This window comes from Spodoptera frugiperda, chromosome 15, assembly GCF_023101765.2.
Source record: "Spodoptera frugiperda isolate SF20-4 chromosome 15, AGI-APGP_CSIRO_Sfru_2.0, whole genome shotgun sequence".
Lineage (NCBI taxonomy): Eukaryota > Metazoa > Arthropoda > Insecta > Lepidoptera > Noctuidae > Spodoptera > Spodoptera frugiperda.
In genome coordinates this window covers 13,300,364-13,319,205 of record NC_064226.1, presented here as the reverse complement: position 1 = coordinate 13,319,205, position 18,842 = coordinate 13,300,364, and the positions used below count along the sequence as shown (strand labels likewise).

General features: G+C 36.7%; 1 protein-coding gene across 2 annotated transcripts in view; it reads left to right on the top strand.

Moving 5' to 3' along the window:
* LOC118271821 (uncharacterized) overlaps positions 1-18,842 on the top strand; it is a 123,388-nt gene that overhangs the window by 29,784 nt on the left and 74,762 nt on the right. Inside the window, exon 2 of one of the 2 annotated variants that reach the window (XM_050698522.1) lies at positions 3,249-3,276. The gene's annotated coding sequence lies outside the window, so the exon portion shown is untranslated. Of the gene's footprint in view, positions 1-3,248; positions 3,277-16,416; positions 16,605-18,842 lie in introns of those variants that run through there. The other variant, XM_035588058.2, reaches the window with a different exon arrangement.

Below are 18,842 nucleotides of genomic sequence, written 5' to 3'. Positions count from 1 at the left end.
TATCGCGTTCAAACAAACTCCTCAGCTTTATATATTTAGTTTAGATCAAATGCCATTATTCGTATCACTTCGTAAACTATGACAAAAGCTTTGTCCCTTAATATTCCTTTGAGGACTAAAAAGCACTTAATCTTCCAATAACTGAAGATCAAAATCTCCAAAGATAAAAGTTCTTGGAAACCATTCAGAAAATTCGCTAGATAACTTTTCCAATAAGAATATTTGGAGTAAAACTTGTTCGATATTATCAATAAAATAATAGAAATACTTTATATCAAAGAATTGCTTAACGAAACTTATGCTCTCGAGTATAAATGTAGTTAGGTATTCGAATATGTCTACTTTTCTTATTAAGTAATGTTTCTTTTATGAGACATTTTTTCATCATTCATGCTTGGTTTCTACACGTGTTTGTCCAGATATAGGTAGAGATATAAAACTATTACAAAGTAGCTAGCCCCGACAAACTTCTTTCTCACCTTTTAAATCTTCCTTGGACTTCCAGAAATAATTCAAGACCAATTAGCCAAATCAGTCCAACCGTTCTCGAGGTTTAGTAGATGTATATGTATATAGACATATTAAAAAGCGCATATCCTACCCTTAAGATTTGGTAGACCAGTACTAATATCAGACTGTTCAAATATTCCTTAAAAAACACCATCATCACCATCTTTTCCTTAACTTTCTTTGAAATTTTCCAAAAGACGTTTTATTATGCAACAATAGCTATACGGATTGTATTCGTACCTGCAATCCGAGTTACGGGAATTTTGTAAATAATTTCGCGATCATGATCCACGTTGTTATTTGTTACATTGGCGGGCGTGATCCGACCGTCGTGAAATCGTGATTTGTTGCCAACTTTGGCGAAAGCGTGATCATCCTCTATCGGTATTATGTTCTCTGCTATTTTATTTTCTTTAAAATGTTTGTACTTGGTAATGTTGTCGGTTTGCAATTTTGGTTCTTTTTTTATTTTGAATACTTCTTACGTCTTTTAATTAACGTCTGCTCTTTGCGTATATGTATTAGTATTCGCTTCTGCCAGAAGCTTCGCTGGAGTTCCCGTGGGATAAAGAGTAGCCTATGTGTTCATCACAATCCCTTCAGCCGTATTGACGTGATTGAGTAACAGACATAGACACACTTTCGCATTTATAATATGTATTAGTAAGTTTAGTACCTACTCATACAGTGTTCATATATTTTCTAAAAAGTCTAACGTAAAACTAAAAACATGTATAATTTAATAAAGATATTTAAGGAAAGGTCTAATCTAACTCAACTTCATAATGAATTACTTTATGAGTCCCTCTCGAGATTAGCTGGCCTGCCCACAAATTCAATTTGTAAAGGATCCCAGCTTAACTCAATCCCATAACGTAACATAAATAGTAATTAATCTCGCATATTTTCATATTTTATTTCACTCTCGTATAATGTTCCTAAAAATATACAAAGCCAGGGTAAATGTTATTGTTTTTTAAAATAACATTACCGTATCCGTATTAGCGTGTGTATTTAGTACCTACATACTTTGAAATACTTTTAATTACAATTTGCTTATAAAAAGATATTAAAAATTTATTTTGTTTTCTATAACTTTTACCTTTGAAAATATGTTTGATGTCTAGGTACCTATTTATTATCTTAATTGGGTGGACCCGTTTTCATGATCATTGATTTAGTGCAGTTTTCTCCGCTCCGAACAATCAAATATCCAGTAAAACATAAAAACAATTAAATAACAAATCTTCTACAATTTTCTCTGTCTTCTACTTTGTTTGAGTAAATTTTAAAATCAATAATAACATACATATTTTGAGTAACCCCTTTCTAGGACCAAAACACTTAATGTATTCGAACTACGTCAATACTAATATTTTTTACATAAAAAAGAGCATCGCCATATCAGCTACAAGACGTGCACTGCTGAACTCTCAAATTCTCAAACAACATGAATTAACGTATTGCGATTATAAATAACCCATCAAGAGTCATTAACTTGATCCATTAATCGTTTTGTTCTGCGACAAACGTAACATGATTTATTACAAAAACCCCCGGCTTTGTCCGCGTTTGCTAACAAAGCATCAACTAACTCTAACGAGATGTAGTTTCTACATCTCCGGTCATTACCGTACCCACGGGACCGTGGTACAAATATATTATGGTGATCCTACTGATAGTTTGCAATCTCACGAATTTATACGTTTTAGTAAATTGGAAACGTGTGCTATCATAATTGTTAGATTCTATGTTTTGGAAGTTTAGTTGGTTTATTATAAACTAACTTCTGGCAGGGGGATAAAAAGTATCTTATCTCCCAAGTCAGCTCGAAACCGGTCTGCATACCAATTTTCATCAAAATCCGTTTTGTAGTTTCAGCGTGATAGACGGACAAACATCTAAACAAACAAACACATTTATAATATTATTAGTGTAATAGGATCACTTCAAATGTTCCAAAACCGGTAATCCTTGTGATGAGTAGAATAGGCAATACCCATTTCTTTACTACCTATCAATTGCTGTTCCTTATACATAGACCTAAAAGTTGCAGTACATACGCTTTTATTTCATGCATATTTTGCAGGAACTAATTGTTTTTAATGTAGCTAGAAAAGCTGGACATTAGTCAATAATGTTGAATTAAATTCAGAACAGAGGCAAATTCCTTGAGTCAACCTTTCCAGCAGTCGGTTCAGTGACCAAAATAACTGTACACCAAACAACTAGCAGGTCATACAAATATTTGTTCTGTACACAAACTACACAATACATTACGTGCCAGCCAATCAATGTTGCCTATAGCTACCGACTAGGCTGAGCATGTCCTATGGTGAATATCTTACCAATCAATATAAACCTATACAATTGAGTTTATACTGCAAACTCTATAAAACCAAATGGAACCGGATCGAATCAGATCCATCGAAGAACCAATTTCTTTATTTTTTATGGAATAGAGGACAAACGAGCAGACTCGTTCACGATTCACCTGGTGGTAAGCGATCATCGCCGCCCATGAACACCCGCAACATCATAAGAGTCAGAGGGGCATTACCGGCCTTTAAAAATGAGTACGGCCATTCCTCTTCTTTCTTTCTCGTTCTAATTAAAAAATAAACACGGGTTTCTATCATAAGAAAAAAATAAAATAGACAAAAATGTAACCTTTATCCTCCATTCGTAGTTTACCTTTCTTACTTACCTAACCTCTAAATCTGTTTTTATTGTTGCAGGTGGAACAATCAGCCATCATAATAAAGGGTAAGTAACCGAATACCTTTGTTCAACTGTTCCCCATCTCTTAATGATTATGCTTCAAGCTTTGTTCGGTACCGGTAGCGAGGATATCAGTGACTGCATCATTTAACATGAATGAGAAGACGTCACCATTATTCTTTCCCCATGAATGAATGGGAGTTTCCTATTGTCATTGTTAACTCTTGCTCTTCAATCATAGCTATTTCATCACACACGTCATCAGCCTAACGTGGCCACTGCTGGCCAACAGCCTCATCTCACACGGAGAAGGTTTGAGCATTAATCACCACGCTAGCTCAATGCGGGTTAGCCATATTTAATTATATCATTGTAATCAAGGAAACAAAATTTCAAATGTCTGACTGTGCGTATGAAATGTCTAAAACAAAAGGTGAAGATAAATAATGTAGTGGTATGAGCCTCAGTGAATCGTAGAAGGCAAATGACAATCACAATACACAAAACATCGGCAATCAGGTGAATCTGGTTTAAAACAGTATCGACATCAGAATAAACTGAAAGAAAAGCACTTATATTAAGTTCCAAGTAATGATAATGGATGTATTAGAAAAGGTAACTGCTTCTGGAAATTACAAAGTACATATCCAAATCTACCCAAGCATTATGAATGAACTGTACAAAGAGTTTCTTGTTCAAGTTATTGACCCTACAAGGGATCATGAGAGATTTTTACAATAGCCCTCCCATTTCCCTCTAACCAATTCATCCATGACATTCACCTCTTTATAATCTCCACCCATCCTGCATATAATCACAATGGCGTTACGTCACTTTGTACACAAAGACAACCCAATTCACATGGACGCTTTCCATTTCATCGTTTATTTAGGCGACATCAATTAATAATGCATTAGAAGGAGAAATGTATGGTACGCATGCGTGTTTCGATGAAAGTGATAACGTATCTACATACATGTGATTTACTTTTACTCAGCTCGCTGTAATTAACCCGAATTGAAGGCACGGGCTATTTAATTTGCCGTAAAGCTGTTTTGTTCGGGCACCGTCCGATTTTGATGCTCAATAAAATTACTCTTTCGTAGTGTGAATGGGTTTAGGTAATTAATAGAGTGTTTGCTACAGCTCTATGTAGGTGATTGTGCTATTACTTCGTTTTATTTGAGCTGGGTTTACTTTAGATGTTTATTTGTCTATAGCCCCAATTCATAGTCTTGCTTGTCCAACTCATCGCGAAAATTAAAATGACTTGTATGTTCGTACTTCTAGGATGTGACCATATTTAATTTCTAACTCTGATTCGTCATGTTAATAGAAAATATTTGTCCATACTAGTTTATGTTTAGTAATTCTAAACGAATGCATTATTTCATTCAGTATACATTTATAGCAATATCCTTGAACAATATAAACAAATATGTTCTTAACACTTTCCCCGTAACGTAATTGTAGTCATTATCATAAAAGCTATAGAAATATAATTGAAATATGACAATTATTACCAACAGTATCATACACAGCAAACATTATGCAAAAAGGGAAATGTATACGGTTTGCCAACTAACACAGAAAAAAATCATATGCGATTCGATACGATGCTTGCACAAGCATTGGGTTTATACGGACTTATTGATAAACTGGCTGCAAGTTTTGGTCTGCTGGACAGCAAAACCTTTTCCTGAGAAGAATTAAAAAGGTAATTGAATGAAATAGATTTCATGCCTTGTCAGTATGCGTAAATTTTAAAATGGTTAACATAAACAAGTAACCAACAAATGAACCTTTCATAATATGTTTCTTCGTTATTTATCTGGTCTTGCTATTCTACAAATGATATTAAAGTAGGTACATTAAAAAACAGTCTGTGTTAGTAATTGGTTTGAGGTTTTAAAATTAACTTAGCCACTAGCTCAATCCGGTTAAAACCACAAAATTTGAATTAACAAGATTAACTAGCGTTAAGTATAATGAAAGTATTTATTAGCCACTAACAGCACACCACGGATGCCCGGTAGGACTGATACCTGATCCGGAGCTGCGGACTACCTAGCGGGTTACTCCTGCTTTCAAGCTGGAAATCCAATGTTTCTACGAACAGGGTGGATTTTAGTCATTAAGAGTCTGACAGGCGAGAGGGACCTCGCCTCGTCCAAAGCGCGAGAAGTATTTGGATGATTTTCCCCCTCAAACAAAAGCAGCTAACCCCAAAATACCGGTCAACAGTTCAACATAGCTATAATTTTCGCACTACACAGTATGCACTCGTTCATCAACAACCAGTAATTTTCAACACGGCAGTCTGTCTGCATTACAAAACATATTCACATGTTGTTGTTGCAGTAACATCACACTGGATTTGCTAACTGTTACGGCTAAGTTGACAGACACGGTACATGTCAGACCGGTAACTGCAGTGGTTCGACATAGATGACCTGCCACGCCTATAAGCTACAACACATAAATTATGGATTAATAAATCAGTTTGTGCCACTCTCACTACACAGCAAAGAAGGAATGAACGATGAACATGGAATGTCTTATTGGGTTCCCGGGTCTGTTTTTTTTTTATTATCTGTGGTTGGTCAATGTCTGTGTCCGGTGTATAGCAAAAGTAGCAAAGGGCATAAAATTTAAAATGTAACTAGGAAAACAAGGATGGCAGCAGCAGCAGAGGTGCACATTATGGCACGTAACTCACTTTTCACCATTTGTGCTATAAGTTTTTTCTTTGCCCGACACGGGAATTGAACTCGAGACCCCTTGCCTGGCAGTCGCAAATGCGACCGCTCGACCAACGAAGCAGTCTGTAAAAAGAGGATATTTACATTTAAAGACATTCTTAAAATTCAGTCAATTAGGTATTCAGCGTTAAACTGCGCCTAAATCATTGTCAGCTAATAAATCTGCCTGTCCTTGATAAGTATCTCAATTATTCCTAAGAGAGCTGACTAGCAGTGTCTTAAGTTAGCAGTAAATGGCACACAGGGGAGATATTATTATCACAGCTTAGATACTTTAAGTACTTATAAATTACTACGGTCTGATTTTGCTAGTAAGAGTAGCCTGATCTTAAGGTTCAGCAGTAGAAGCTCATATTCTCTCGATATTCGATTGTCTAATTATTTTTTATGGTATACTGTTAAACTGGTAAACTGTTACTACTTCTGCTACTACTGAGAAATTTTCCGTCGCCGGGGCGAAACTCCGCTGCCGCGCCAGATTAGTGCGTGGCGGGACGAGCTCCGGCGCGATCTCATGGCGGATTGGCAGCAACGACTGTCGCAACCGAGGGCTGGGCTCGCTGTTTATTGCAGCGGTAAGTCCCCTCTTTGAGGAGTGGCTAGAGAGGCGCCATGGCGTCCTCAACTACCGCCTGACGCAGGTGCTTACCGGACATGGGAGTTTCGGTAGGTTCCTGTTTTTGATTGGGCGGGAGGAAACGCCCGGGTGTCATCACTGCGAAGACCGCCCGGAGGACACGGTGGAACACACGGTTGCGGTCTGCCCTGCGTGGGCTGAGCACCGCCGTGCCCTCAGGGAAGTGATCGGCGACGGCGACCTCTCGCGTCCGGCTTTGGTTCAGACCATGGTGCGGAGCGAGGGGGACTGGGATGCCGTCTCCTCCTTCTGCGAAGCAGTTATGCTAGCTAAGGAGGAGGCGGGACGCGTGAGGGAACGAACTTCCTCACGCCCTAGCCGACGCGAAAGACACTCCGGGCGTCGGGGATCGCGTGACGATCTCCGGCCACCGTAAGTGCGGGTCTGCGGACGGCGAGCAAGGGTAGCTCGCCGCCCGACCAGAACCAGACCCGTGCGTGCGGCGCGTTGCGTTCCGCGCGCGCCTCAAAGAGCCATCAGACCACCACAGATGGGGCCCAGTAGGGCTGATGCTTAATCCGGAGCTGCGGACTACCTAGCGGGTTTACCGGGGCTCCGGCTCGACAAGCAGGAGTAGGAACGGGGTGGTTTTTAGTCAGTAAGAGTCTGACACTCCCTCTCGCTTTGCCCTAGCGAGACGAGTCATAGGATGATTTTCCCCCTGAAAGAAAAAAAAAAAAAAAACTGAGAAATTTTCGGAGAAGGCCAGCAATACATTTTCCGAACTGGGAATCGAACCCGAGACCCCTTACCCGATAGAGGCAGTCTCCTCTTCGGCCGAGTGAAATGTTATGTATAATCCAGTTATCAGTATAACCTTATAGAGATGTAATGTTGTTATGTTAACTGTTTAGTAACCATTAGCTAATATGTGGTAATTTGTACGATCGTGTTATGTATCTAATGATGACAGACCTTTATTTGACCTGTAGTAGTGTTTGTTTACATAAGCACATACATACATATTATGTGATAAGTAGGTGATCTTATTGTATCTTTAGATTAGATTGGATACAATATTGTTTTTCTACGAAACTTACTGGAAGTAATGCGGAGTGATTTTCTTCCTAGAACTGGAAATAATTTGGTTAGACCGACCTACCTATATCATTCATCCTTAGTATCATAAATAATATACTAAGGATGTATAGGTATATCACGCCAAAACAATTACATGTGGCCATTCCATATAGGCCAGAAATCAGAGTTGAGTGGATCTTGAGTTGTGATTAATCTTGAGTAAAACAACAAGAACATTTTTGGATACACAGGACTTTAATCGCCAGTGGCGCCACTTGAAACTCCAAAAGCAGGAGTAGGAACGGGGTGGTTTTTAGTCAGTAAGAGTTGGACACTCCCTCTCGCCTCGCCCAAAGCGAGAGAAGTCATTGGATGGTACCCCTCCCTTTAAAAAGAAAAAAAAAGTAGCAAAACACAAGATTATTGAATAAACAAAGGACAATTATTAAACAAACAAAATTGAAAAGGAACTGACGCAAGCCGTTACAAAATAAACAACGTTTACAGTTCACACCAGTAATTAAAACTATTATACTGCAAACTGCAACGAGGAAGCAGTAATAACACCGTACAAGCACACTAAATACATACATACATATCGTCATGCCTTTAATCCCCGAAGAGGTAGGCAGAGGTGCACATTATGGCACTAATGCCACTGTGTACACCCACTTTTCACAATACATGTTGTAAGTCCCATGTAATAGGGGGTGAGCCTATTGCCATATACTGGACACAATTCCAGGCTCCGTGCTACTACTAGTCCGGTCAGTTTAGACCTGAAAACAGTAATGAAAGAACAAAAATTCCGACAGAGCTGAATTTTGGTACAGACCTTTATTTTACTATAAAGATTAAAATATTAAAAGTCCCCATCTATCCCATATGTGCTTCAAAAGTTATTCGGGGTCAAAGGTCAAGATTTTAGGTTTTTTGAGTTTTCAAAAAACAGTTTCGGAAATAAATGTCTGTCCGTCCGTCCGTCCGTCCGTCCGTATGTCACAGCCTGTTGGGCCACGAAACTGTTGGGCCTACATAGTTGAAACTTTGTAAGATGGTGTATTTCGGTAACCGCTATTCGAATTTTGAATAAAAATTTATAAATTTAAAAAGTAAAGGGGGGCACTCCATACATGGAACTGATTAAAAAAAAATTTTTTTTCAGCTTACATATCCGTGATGGGTGTCTATGGATAGGTCTTTAAAAAAGACATTAAGGTTTCTAAAACCACTTTTCGTCAAAATCAATCGTTTGAAAGTTAGACGCTTCCAAAGTGGAAAAATGTGTGTGGGGACACACGAATCTATCTTAGAAACGGTAATACTTATAGAAAAACTTATAAGGACCATTTTGTAGAGAATTTTGAGATCTACAAATTTGGTCTGAGGTATTTTTTCAAAAAACTTACGGTTTTTGAGAAAAACTCAAAAAACCTAAAATCTTGACCTTTGACCCCGAATAACTTTTGAAGCACATATGGGATAGATGGGGACTTTTAATATTTTAATCTTTATAGTAAAATAAAGGTCTGTACCAAAATTCAGCTCTGTCGGAATTTTTGATATTTCAATATCGTATATTGACCGGACTATACTGAGAATATTTCGAAAAAAAAAAACACCTTACACTTAATAACACCGTACAAGCACACAAAAATATTTAGCGTTTAGGCTAAATTATTGAGAAGTATAATGTAAACAAAACATTCATTTAAAGGTCAAAAATATGCTACGAGTAAAGTGCTACTAGCCAATACAAATTAAGCAATAGTTCCCAAAAAGAGCTCATGAATAAAATAACGATTTAATTCACTGATATTCACTTCACGTTTCCCGTTTACGGAAACTACGTACGTTTAATAATGTTTACAAACTGTGCTCTGATTGTTACGTACAAACCGCACATCAAGCTGCACTGTCAAATGTCTGTTATGGAATTTTTCACCTTATTACTTCGCTATAAAGTTAAAAGCCGCTTGAGTAATTTTGACAGGTTGGTGTAACTTGAAATGCTTGTGTCTGTATTACACCTCATACTACTCTTTCACTTTTATGTCAGTTTTATTACACTGTTGATGCTACACTCATGGAAAGTATAAAGAAAAGGAAACTAAACAGCAAATTAACATATCCAATGTCAATTACAATAAGGTGCTGTTTAAAATGATAAGTACCAGGGTTCTAAGTCTAAGAAGAGGATCTATCTAAGAAAGGATTTTGAGGAGATTTTCTTTTGTAGACTTTGAATTTGCTATACCTAGTATTGTACCCTATGTATATGAATTGACTCATCCTGTATTACAGCCTATAGACAGGTATAAAAATCAAGCATGTAAGGGAGCACATACCCTACTTTTATAATGGAGAAAAAGTGTCTTTGAATATAGGTAATGTTTCTTGACAATAGGTTCAGCTATTGTCTCATAGACCAGATTATTTGTATTGCATGACCCAATAACACTATATCTAGCTAGTCCAGGAATTCCAAGACTTTTACTCAGCAAGCTAAGGATTACTAACTATTGTGGGAGAGAGAATTCCTCCATTGTTTACACAATGCCCTCATACTGTAGTTACTTACAATAAACATTTCTAGCATATTTTAAAATATCTACAACAAATAGCACGCTTGAGCATACAGCAATAGACATTCCTCGAATGAATTCAATGCAAATCAATCGATGAAGAAAAAGTATTTGCTAACTACTTTTATCTCATTATCATGGAATTTTAATTATACTCGTTTGTTCATATCGTACCTCTTATTCTTCTTTTTATCCGCAAGTGCATCCACAAGTGTGCTACGACCACTTTTCGCCAGTTATAAGAATGGTCTTGTAATAGAGGAGGTGTCTATAGCCGTAAGTATATAGCAATAGGCTCCAATAGGATCAACAATCCCTACTGGGCACAATTCCTCTATTATTTGATAGAATTGATCTCCAAAACACAAGAATTTTGTAATTTTTTCGACTACCTAATAAAACCTCTCGATAGTTGGACCGATTAATCAACAATCGAATCAATTTCATTAGTTGAATCAAAAACAAATCGACGAGGAATACTATTGCAAAATATAACTTCCTTTAGTAACCTACTACCTTATTAAATATCGATAGTTTTTGCGATGGTTCTTACTAGAATTACACACATGCAACACATAAGATCGTTGCAATGAGCTAATATTACCGAGTTGCTTACTAGAGCTTTACGTGTTATCGATGTCAGTAGTCGATTGTAACGATTGATGGCCATAGTCGATGAAGACTCAGTGCGATGGCGAATAAAATGTTTGTTTATACATGCATTGATGCGTTGATCCGAATTTTTTTAGATTTAGTTTTTTTAAGTTAATATACCTGACGACTTAACACAAATCGTTATTAAAACTGCTCCTGAAAAAACATGGGAGTGTTGTATTAATCTTTACTTTCACAGGTCACTGTTGCAAAACCCATTAACATTGTCGTCATCAGTCCATTTCATTTTACTGCTGAACTCTGTCTTCACTCCTCTTTTACAGCACGTAGTTTCGTTGGCCGAGCGGTAGAAAGTGCGACTACCAAGCAAGGGGTTCGATTCCCGGGTCGGGCAAAGTATTACTGAGCTTTTTCTGGTTATCAAATATGTCTTATTAGTAGCACAAAATACACAGTAAGTCGTTTTACGGCACATAAATAGAATAGGCTAAGCAATATAGATAAGGTCTGATTTAAAATATCACTCGTATCAAAGTATGATTGATCCAATGGCTGTCGGTACCCAATTGATTCAAATAAGTCAGTTGATATAAAACCTCACTTTACGTTCTTGGAGAGTAGCCAAGTTATCGTATTTTATTAAACTGAACTATTTTGATGGAGTGGCTCGACTTTTGAGTTTGGCGTAGGTAGATATTGAATGCCAGTGAGTTATTTGAATAAAAATAAGTGGGTCTTGTCTACTAGTGTATAAATGTATGCGGATATAAATAAATGTAATGATCTAATAGATTTTATACGAAATTGCTTGTTATAGGTACTCCACAAGCTATCCAGTTTTAGTAATACTTACTCTTAGTACCTATAGTAAGACACCACTATACATATATAAATAGGAATAGAACAATTTCTTTCCACTAAATTCATCCCTTTTGTAGTACATCCCTTATACATCCATTTCCTGCTGATCTTACAGGAACTAGGTAACAAACAATAAAATAATAGATAACTAATTTATTAGGATAAATTAAATCGGAACTGTAAAACCAAATAATACTTTCAAATTGAATTCTTAGTACTCAATATTTTGAGCCAGCCGATTAAGCCAGCTTGAGAAATAAACTCCACACACTCTTGATCGATATCTTCAATCGCATTCTAAGCACTTGAAATGTTCAGTGGGTAATCGATTACATGCTTTTACATTGCCGTGAAATAAACGAGATCACGCCGCGTCTTTCTATATTCTAGAATTTTCCATGTATGACTAAAAGTTCTTATAGTCAATTTCTTCAACTTTGAATATAGGTACCTAGGAGTCCGAACGGGGTGGTTTTTAGTCAGTAAGAGTGACACCCTCGCCTCGCCCAAGACGAGAGATGTCATTGGATGATTTTCCCCCTTTAAAAAATGCAGAAGTGGCAATCAGAGAACTATTATATTGTATTAGATTGATGAATAAAACGAGAGGATCCAACTGCTAAAAATGAAATCTAGATCTAAGAAGATACAGATACAGTTTTTGTTATGACATCAAAAATGAGCAATCATTTTCGTAATGTCTACCTTTTAGTTGTACAAATACCGTACCGTAGACATAAGGACAGATTCCTATGAGAGGTTAACACAAGACGTCATGTGCTATAATTCTCATCTATTCCTTTTTCCTAGACTAGATTATCTATTCATTTCATACACGTGCTAGTTTAGACTTACTAGTCACATATTTTAATTATATTTATAGAATTCGAAAGTACAAGAAATGTTCTGCTTCAACATAAAAATAGTTTTCTTTAATGTACACGATATTCGTCCTTACAATGACATAAAAATACGCCAATTAGTGTTAAATCACCGTAGCACAGTCTTTATAACAACGAAACAACAGACACATTAAAAAGAATAGTAGAAAAGTTGATACACGTGGATCATGTGAACTAGGTCGTTTCCTACAGTGAGTACGGTGTCGCAGTCACAACTGTGTCAGGGTTCCCTCCGTGGGGGACTGAGGTCTAAATAATTGAGCTTCATACACTATTACACATTACTGATCACAACTATCATGTTTACCAAGGATAGAATGATGAGTTACTAGATACATTACATTTTTGTTGCTTAGTAGTAGGCGAAGAGGATGATAATAGCCTATGTAAGAATAGATAGGTGACGCCTTTTATCCCTGAAGGTGTAGGCAGAGGTGCACATTACGGCATGCCGCTGTACAATGTACACGCACTTTACACCATTTGTGTTATGTGTCCCATACAATAGGGTGAGCCTATTGAACAATAGATAATCTTGCTCAAATATCGTTAAAAAATCAGATCTAAAGTATGTAAATGGATACGTGAAATCGAGTTCTTCCTTCATAAAACTGCACCGAAATATAAAACTAAATAACCAACAAAAATATGCTCTAAAATAAACATCCCGTTATAAAATGCTGCTGAATGTTTGAAAAGCAAAATGCAAGTTCAGTTTCATTTTTTACCGGCAAGTAACGAACAGTTTTCACTGGTGTGGACTGACAAAATATTCATATATGCAAAACGTTTGATCAACACGCACGTCACTGTGATTTTATGCACCGGACAGACGATACCGGTTCTATATACGTAGTCTAAAACTTAAGCTCTTGTTTACCTTTTGATGCAGTGCCAAGGTCTCTTGTACACGTGTCTAGCTGATGTTACGCTATGGCAACAGTTATTTCGAAGGCTAAAAACAATGCAGGTATAGACCATAGTGTGACTTCATATCGCACATCATCAGCGTATTATTGGCCACTGCTGACCAAAGCTTCTTCTCGCATGGAGGAGGTACTAACTAATCACCACGATTGCTCTATGTGAGTTGGCGATTTCAAGCATACAATTAGAAATTATAAGCCCGGGTTTCTTCACGATATTTTCTTTTATCGTTGGACAGTGGTGTCTAAATAAAAGATTATATTAGAAAGTACATATAACTCGAAAAATTACACATTGGTACTTGAATGACTTAATGTTATGGAAGATAGATAAGAAGAGATTCTAATCAAAACCCACTTGATTCCTAGGTAGCTAGAAATGATGACGCCATATAGAAACCGCAATATGACCATATGGAATAATCCTAAGAATCTATGTTAGTTTGTAATACAGTTACATTTCTAAGCATCCACCAGCCCGCTGGTACCAGGAAGGTATAAAAACAAGACAGGCATAACTTTCGCCCGCTCCGATAAACAAACGGTTTCAGGAGTCCGTTGGAGCGTCGCCGAATGCTTAATTAATCGTAGTGGAAGACTGGAAGCCAGCGATCTATGAGGACCAGTTAAGCGGAACGATAATAAAAACAATGTAGCTGCATTCTATAGATTGTTTTGACTTTTATTTGTTGTCATAACTGGGTCAGAAATGTTTTCAAACGTAACTGAGGTTGGTAATGTAGGTGAAATGGATTTTATTTCCAAATAGCTAAGTCTACTCCTGAATGATGTGGAATATATGTATATTTTTACCAGAGACAGAGTTCATCGTTAAACTCTTAACTGAGGACAGCTTTTACTAATCCATTTACCCTTACTAATCGTCTCATATTAAGCCCTCATAATGCGAAAGCTTAATTGAGGAGAAACGGAGATGTCAGGATCATACTAATTACCTATCTTCGCAATTAAGCTAAATAAGTTACAATATAATATCTCACAAATCGTCCCCAAACTACCTAATATACTATGTAGTGAAATTGATAAAAGCACTTACCGAGAATCAGGTGTTTAGTTTACCATAGAGTTGCGAGAACTGGATTAATATAGCACAGACCCAGTACACAGCTAAAAGCAATTACTTTGAAAACTGTGGATCCTTCTAGAACTCAAATTTTCCTCAGGGAAAACCACAAAACCCAATATGGCGTGTATTTATTTTAGCTCCGGGTAAAACACGATTCTGGAAACTATTTATGCTGTTATATTTAAATGTTTTATGAATTATTAAATGGGTATAGGTACATTGTTTAATGTCAAAAGGTATACAATAGCAGTAGAAGTAAGCAATTTGTATGAACTTCAGGCATCACATGGGACTATTTAGGAGTTCAATTCAAAATCAATATACATTTCATACTAAACAATCACGCTAGAGATAATAGTATTGATTAAAATGACGGTACCTATATAACTTAACCTGACCAACAAGGGCAGTTTCGCTATAGAAAATCAGACTGTTCTAATACAGCCTTTGTTACAATTAAGTTTCAGTTTGTCAAAGCAGAAATAGGATTACGTAGAGCAACAGCCTGTCAGTCTGTACGCATGTTGACATTTGCAATGGCCGGTATTACGAACTGTATCCACAAAGGTGGACACTCGCCCAATTCCATGTCCCAGCGATTCTAATCCGCTCCTCTCATGAATACCCATGCCTTTAGAATGTCACAGTGGGCGGACGGATTACGGCGATTAGGTACGCCTTTGACGTCATCCCGAAATCTATGGCTGATGCTACAGAGACGGTTACATATTGAAGATAAATGACATTCATGAATCATGTGAAATACCTTGTGCGGACAAATCGTATCTACTAAATACAATAAATACCTTTATTGACTATTATGATAAGTAAAATTACGTGTTTTGATAACGTACGAGTGTGATTTTAGAAACAAAGGTGCGGCAAAGCTGAGTATATCCTATGTGCTATTGCGTGTTACATATATTTGTAAAATATTGTGTCAGACACCTTATTCGGTTTCTTCAAAACTGCAATGTATTTTAAATAATATTTTTGAACTGTTATTAAAAATGAAACATTAACCATTTTAGTACTGTTAAATAATTCTTTTTCCATATGTTGTTGTTGTTTTGTCCATATATCGTTCAGGTCCAGCCTGCATTGTGAAGTACTAGGCTAGCATAAAACACGAAGGCTGTATAACCAGGTCAGGGACACCGCATAGAGTTAGCGCCAAAACACTTTTACTCTAGTGTTCGAACGCGATACGGTTCTTACAGAAACCGCCACGCAATGTGATATTTTACTCCTATTGCAGATGAAGTTTCAAGTTTCTAATAACACTTCAATTTATACACACTCGAAATAAAATTGTGTAAAATATCTTCGAATACATGCCCAGTTTCCGTATTCACTGAGATTCTTGCTATGGGAAATCCTTATTCATTATATTTTTCTAATGCATTCATTCGCTCCGAGATCTAAGCTTTATTCTCTATTGTTAAAAGATTTTTCAAGATACAAGTCATTACCAGGCTCGTCCCATTGTTCTATAGGAACCATTATGTCATCTAGATCAGATAATAAATTTTAAAGCCCCGTGAAACTAGTGCTTCCTCGTTGTCATTACGGTGAGCGGTGTTAACCAATCGACAGAATCATTAAAATTCGCTTGCGGCCTTTAATTAAGCAATTTAATTTGGTGCATAATACATTGCCGGTTCCGTATAATGCATTGGTATTGTTCTATGTAATAAATTGGTAATGCATGCGGATTATCATAATGTATGGTAAATAGAAGCGGTTCATTGGTGGAGGTTTGTCGCCGGTGGACCTGCCTGTGGACGCAGCCTGCCAGTCGCGGTTTGGCGCGCAAACCGTGCGGACGCGTGCGTCGTGCTGTTGTGTTTCGTATCGCGACGCGGCATTAGAAAATATGGATTGAATTTTGTGTTGTGTGAATGATTGTAATATTAGTGAATTGGATTTGACTGAATTGCGTGTCGACATAATTGGCTTTTCACGTAAAAGTTGAAAGGTAATTTTTATTGCTGTATTTTTTGTAGTAGTGGTTGCGATTTACGTCTGAATAGTGTTAATGATGTTTTTGTTATTACAATTTTCTGTTGGATAATTACGTATGATGTTGTTAGTTTTTATGCGTTGTTGTGATGAGAATATAAAGGACAAGACATTGAATAACAAATTCCTTAATTCACGACAAACTACTGCGGTCGTTCGGCAAAATGACGAAATATAATCTTTATTAAATTCCTGTTTTTATTATACCTCTTTTGTTGGCCTTCGAAGATATTAAAATATTGGTGATAAAACGTGAGACTATTCGTTCGTCGACCTTACCGCAAGGGATGTTCCGAGAAACGCGAGGACTTTAGAAGGGAGAAAAAAAACTTGAGTAACTTCTTAACATTCAAGTCGAACCCTTCACTGGGTGAGGGCACGCTACCTCGTCGGTTTAAATGTGAGGGACGTGAAGTTACCTGTGTTACAAACTTATAACTTTCTAAACAGCTAGTTATAACCCGAGACCATGTAGAAATGTCGCTTTAATACATTTAGCACGTTTCGTGTGCTGTAATACGTTTATGTTGTATCATCATTATCACGTACTGTTATTCTTTTTGGACTTTAGTTGAGTTTAAGCATGTACTTAGTTATAGTTTTGAACCTGTTCATTCTTGGTATTGACGTATCCACTCAACAGTTTATTCATCTTTTACTACTGCGTACAAGTTGGTTTGCTCTTTTAGTCACTTATGACATTTCCTTAATGATTTTGAATGTTGTAGGTATATCATCACTCTTCATCGCATCATTTCCTATTGTAACTTGTGTTCTCATACATGTTATTGTTTAGGTCACATTAGCTATAAGGTCTATATCTTATCAAATCATAAATCATGATTTGATATATATTATGAAACATTCCTCAGGAATCTCACTATCCACTGGTGAAAACCATATGCAAATCTGTTTGGCAACTTATAAGCTATTTTAATTCAGACAGACAGATACAGCCGTTAACTGGCTTTAGTTCGCTGAACAGTTAGATAATCTCTTTCATTATAAAAAGATTAACAATTAATGTCTCACTGACCATCAAAGTCAAACTATTGTTTGTTTTGTATAAATGAACCTCTTTCGTTCACTTACATTCTAATCGATACGTATTTCTAAATCTTGAGGTCGTTCCACTGTGTCAATATGAATGTAGATCTCAAAGAAATTATCATTGATTTAACATAAATCTGAAACATTAATTTAGTTTATTTTCTCTGTCCTATAAAAACAAGCCTTGATTTGTACTCGGTCCTCGTTTTGCTTCCTAATTATCCTTTCCGAGTAATAAATGTGATGTGTACGAAATATCCTTTTTATCCTCATGACCTTAATAAAAACTTTATACCTAAAGGTCATCCTTACAAAATTTTATGGCATCTGAAGATGTCCATGACCCAAAATGTCCCAGTTTCCTTACGAAAAGTTAGCGCTTAATCCAAAAGTTCTAGAAAAGAAATAGCTATAAATATCGCATAGGTAGGCACCCGATCTTATTGGACACCTGTTAGTTCCAGCCTTGAGACATTATGTGATCTGAATTCTAATACAACTATTACCAGTTTGGTAGCTGACAGATTTTCTGTTACAATATTTGCTGTGAAAATAGCAATAACTATTTTACAAATAGATATAACAGCCTCAATAAATCAAACACGTATTAACTGTAGAATAAACATGAATCGCGTCAATAGACTTTTGACCAACTAGTAGCGTAGCACTAAAAGTACCAGAACTGTAACCAAAAACATTAGAAGCATTTAGAAAACAAACATGAAACTTAGGACACATTAAAAATCTCTATAATATGAAGTGAAATGTTCTGTAGATTTTGTAAATAGGAAATTGATTTGATCCCATGAAGCCGCGTGGAGAGAATTAGCTAAGCACGTGACAAACTAAGCATACAGTTGTCAGGTCATAGCGCACGTTTTGAATGTATAATTAACTCGAGATTTTCCTCACGCAGGCAGATAATTGTCTACAATAACATATACGGAATAATTTGTATTAAACTGTTGCATGTTTGAAGTATGGCCTATTTCAAGAACGTATCGTAGAAGACAATAATATCTTAAATTAAGGATTTTGTGAACGCTTTTTATTTTAATATCATCATCATCATCATCACCAGACGGAAGACGTCCACTGTTGAACAAATTCATACGAAATTCTTTAATCCCGGTTATTCTATGCG